Raw genomic sequence first — 5,023 nt, 5'->3', positions numbered from 1 at the left:
GGAGTAAATCAATTTTTTACACTTGGACCTAACACGAAATAAATAGATTAATTTAGCAATCAAAGTAGCATTTAACTTAAAGAAAGAAGAAAGAAAAATATTTTTATACATGCTTTGAAACACCTAAAATAGATTAACTAAGGAAAAAGGAAAGCTGTAAAATACGAAATAAAAATAGAATAAGGGAAACCAAAATTGTAAAATTCTTTTTATCTAGTCTTATTCTCCTTTTTACTCTCACTCATTCTTTTTTATTTTTCACAAAATGTTGAGCAGTTGAATCACATTCCTGATCTTAGTTATAATTTCAACCATTAGATATAAATTGCCTAGTATTATATAAAAGAGCAATTTTTCTAAACAAAGTCACTTGAATGAAATTTGATGTAGGTATACAATATTGTTCTAATCTTATTAAGCTTGTACATAGGAAAAGTTGGAATCAATAGATGTATCAGCTTACTTATGTAACAAAATCATGTCACACGTCATTCAACATTTATGTAAAGTATCAATCGAAATCCAAATAATATTGTTACATAAGTCGCACCAAAACTCCAAAAGAATGATGCATATCTAACATTATATCCTTTCTTCCTATTTTATTCGATTGTGATGGAGGTAAAAGTATAAGACCTTTACACTTCTTAAGAAGTGGTCCCCAAATGTTAGGATTATCCTTATAGTTGTCCTCATCAAAGTTTGCAAATTGTCCTATACTAGGTGGCAATCCAAAAAGATTATTGTATTGCACATTAAATATTGATAGAAAGTTCATTTGGGTTAGTTGAGAAGGGATCTGACCACTTAAGTTGTTATATAACAAGTCTAGGCTCTCTATTTGTTTAAGATTGAAAAAAAGACAAAGGTATATGACCTGACAAATAATTATGAGATAAGGTATAACACATTACATGATAAATTCAATCCAGTCATGTTCTCTGGGATACACCCTTTTAAGAGTAATAATTATGCTTTATTCTAAATTCTATAGCGGCTAGGAGCTCATCATCAACTAAGTTAACTGCATTTATAGGAGAATTAATTCCACACTAGCATTGGGGAATGGTTGACCTATGTAAAAGATCCAATCACCTAGGCTTGGAATATGGAAATTAGGACCATAATCACCATCCTTTATAATTTCAAATGACAAATTGTGTAGGCAAGATGGGATAGAACCATTGATTATGTTGCGAGAGAGATCCATAATAATAACATTTTTTAATTGACACAAATGAATTGAAATATAACCATGAAAGTCGTTCCCTCCTAATAGTAGAATCCATAATTTTGACAATTTATTAATCCAATATAGAATATTTCCAAATAATTTGTTGTCCCATAAGTCTAATGTTACTAGTTTTGATCTTTTAGATAATGTGTGTGGTATAATACTAGAGAAAGCACTCTTTTGCAAATACAAGTCTGGTATAAGAAAGATAAATATGCCTCTAACTTTGTATTATTTTCTATGAATTATTGGATATGTCTAGCACCTCCAAGTGTATTATTTTCTAACATGCCTTTAAGGGTTCTACTAAAGTTGTTATTGTTGAGATACAACACTTCAAGTACATTTCTATAAGAAAAATTAGAAATATTTCCTTGAAGAAAGTTGCTAGAGAGTTTTAAGTGTTGCAATTTCTTGCAATTTGTGGCTAAAGATTCAGGTAATTCACCTATAAAATGATTATGAGAAAAATATAAGTACAAGAGCTCTTTCATCTCACCAATTGATGTTGGTATATTTCCCTCAAAATTGTTCATTGATAGGTTCAAACTTTCAATATTAGAAAGTAATAATAAATGTAGTAAAAAAAAAATTGAATGAATTCTTTGTAAAGTTTTCATTGATAAAATAATTCTTATATACAAAGAAAAGTATGAGTAACTTGGATAAAATAGGCACAGTTGTACCATAACATAATAACAAAATCTTCTATAACAGAATGCCCAAAACATAGACATGGATGAGGCATGAGGCTTACACATCAACTCTCTTTATTTCTAGCACTACCCTCCCATAACCTGGAGGCTAGAATATGTCCAATAAACCAAGTTTGAACAAGAGCCTTTAAATAATGTAAGGTAAAAGCTTTAGTAAAGAAGTCAACAACTTGAACTTTAGATCAAAGAGGTAGCAACCACATAAAATTATATTGAACTTTTTCACGAACCAAATGACAATCAATATCCAAATGTGTAGTAAGTTCGTAAAAATCAAGATTTGCAGTAATATGGAGCACATTCTAATTATCATAATAAAGACCAAGAAGTTTGGAACAATGAACATAAAGATCCTGAAGCAAGTAGACTCACCATTGTAGCTCACATGTAGGGATGACAATAGGTTATGGGTAGGGTACTATAATACTCATCCTTATACCTGTGTTTTTAAAAAAAAAAAAATTGTACCTAGCTTCATACCTGCATAACTAGTAATCTTAATTCTCATACCCGTATCCTCTATGTACTTGCATACCTATACTCATTCCTACTACTCACACTTGTTTAAGAAAGTTCAAACATAGATATAAAACAAATATTTAAAGATCACAAGTGCTAAGTATCTTAATACATCAACTTTCTAAATTAAAGTACTTAAAAATTATAATTAAACTATGTTCAACGGTAGAAATGGATCATTGAGTAGAACTTGAAACTTCACTATTGAAAAATTTGCATTCAAACCATTGAAAAATTTGATCATATAATATTGATTTTATACAACCTTGCATTTCTCATTCTAAACAATTTCATTATAAAGGGCAAATGCAGTTAGGAATTGATATGTAACTTTTCAATTCTTCCCATAATGACTTCAATTCAGTAAATTAATCAATGACAAATTAACTTCTTTCTTTAAGTGATTAAATTTCTAGCTACAATTATGAGACCTTTATGAGATCTTCCGGTGAAAATTTCTCCCTAAAATCTCTCCAAACATCAATAGAATTTTTAATAACTAACTCTCGTTAATAGTTACGTTAGTTTGTTAGATTTTTAATTCACAATTATTTTTCTACTTGTATAAATCTAACTTTTCTATTCCGTAAGTGTCAATTTCATTCATTTTTGTAATAATTTTTTAAAATCAATAATAGAATTTTTATTTCTTTTTTATATCTCTTTAAACCATGAAAAATTTTGGTTAAACGTGGAATCCAAGTGAATTTGTAATATTTGCTCATAATGAAAGAGATTTCCATAATATTTTAGCCCCACCTATGCTCTAACAATATATTTTTTAAAAATTAATACTTACAATTTATATATAGAAATTTATTTGTGTAATATAAAAATAAAATGACAATTAAAAATACTATAGATTATATTTAAAAAAGTCAAAAGTAAATATTGTTATTAAAAAATTATTATTAATCCATCTTTTTGTAATTTTTAATAAAATTTATTTTTAATTCTTTATTTAGTAACTTAATAAGCCCCCAAACTTTTCTATTGAAATAGTTTCACTTTTTAAAATATACAAATTTAAAGCCATAAATAAAAAATACGAAATAAAAAAAGTTATATATATAGACTGCTATAATATCCAAATTAAATCCGTTATCTTTTATGCGACTTTTTATCTTTTAAATTAATTTGCTTGCTAGGTTGCATATTATTTACAAGCTAATTTAAAATTTACCAAAAGTCATATTTTTAATTAAGAAAATAGTTCCTAAATCACTAAAAAGGACACTTCGAAGTATTTTTTTTTTTAATAAAAATTCCTTTTTTAAATGTATATAAATAAAAAAGTAAAAGATGATAATAATAATAATAATAATAATAACTATAAATTAGTATATTTGGTCTTATAAATCATTTGACAATCGCATTTACATATTTCCCTTTTTTGCCAAATATTTATATCAAGTGCTGCTATAACTATGATCAAGTGATAGCTTAAAAAACTGTGAAATTTACAAGGGTTCAAAGTATCATTTTGAATATCGCCATATAAGATATGCTGAACAAACGGTATGTCTTGAATTCTGAAATCTGTTTGACTGCATGTGTGTAGCACTAGAGGGCATAGACAACAAACAAATATACATCATCATAATGATTTTACGTTAGGTAGTTACAATTATTGATAAGATGTCAACATATTTTGTATATAAAGCATCACTTACACATCAAGGAAATAGAGCTTACCATTTTGTGTTCATTCAATTTGTGTCATGTCAATTTTGCTCATCTTACGGCATTAGAGCCCTTAGACCTCTGCCCAATCACCCTCATCAACTTTCTCATTCTTATAATTTTTAAAATTTTTCAATGGCAAAATATATTAATACATTGCAAAACCCTTCTAGTACTTACTATATCCGTTCCAACGAAAACTTGTATTTTCTTTCAATGGAAAAATATATTGATACATTGCAAAATAAATTGTTCTTAGTATTTTCTTCCATCAAACTAAAAGAAAAATTTTATTATACTACTACACAATTAGTAAAGAGAATAAATAACATGATTAGTTCAATAAAAAAAGGTAAAGAAAGACTAAAAACTTTAGAGAAAATTTTTAAAAATATCTAGTAATAAATAATATAGGAGATAATTTATTTTTACTTAATACATTATGTAATCTATTATCTATATAGCTAATCTCGTCCAGTAAAATAAAAATTTATTATTATTGTTATTATTATTATCTCCTCTATTTAATGAGATAAACTACCATTTTTAAAGTAGAACAATGAAGTGATCATTATTGTTAAAGAACAAATTAAAATTTGTTAATAATAAAACTAATATACTTAAAATAACTTAAAATGATATTTTATTTAGTTTAAATATTATTTTAATTACTTTAGAAAATGGAAAAAGGGTACTTTTCTCATGTTAAACCTCAACTTTTTATTTTAATAAATGGTATATTTATAGTTGTGAATGCTTGTGCAGTTAGAAAACCTAGATCTCCTTGCTTTACGTTGTATTCATTGTTTTTAAAATTGAATCAATTTAAATCGATAAAAATATCTACAGTTCAATTGAGATTAAATCGAAG

General features: G+C 26.5%; 1 pseudogene; it reads right to left on the bottom strand.

The window, feature by feature from the left end:
* Positions 1-356: 356 nt before the first annotated feature.
* On the bottom strand, positions 357-911 carry LOC113850925 (annotated as a pseudogene).
* Positions 912-5,023: the final 4,112 nt, after the last annotated feature.

This window comes from Abrus precatorius, unplaced genomic scaffold, assembly GCF_003935025.1.
Source record: "Abrus precatorius isolate BTA unplaced genomic scaffold, Abrus_2018 Scaffold9, whole genome shotgun sequence".
NCBI lineage: Eukaryota > Viridiplantae > Streptophyta > Magnoliopsida > Fabales > Fabaceae > Abrus > Abrus precatorius.
Note: the sequence above shows the minus strand (reverse complement) of the source record. Positions and strands in the feature narration are given on the sequence as shown.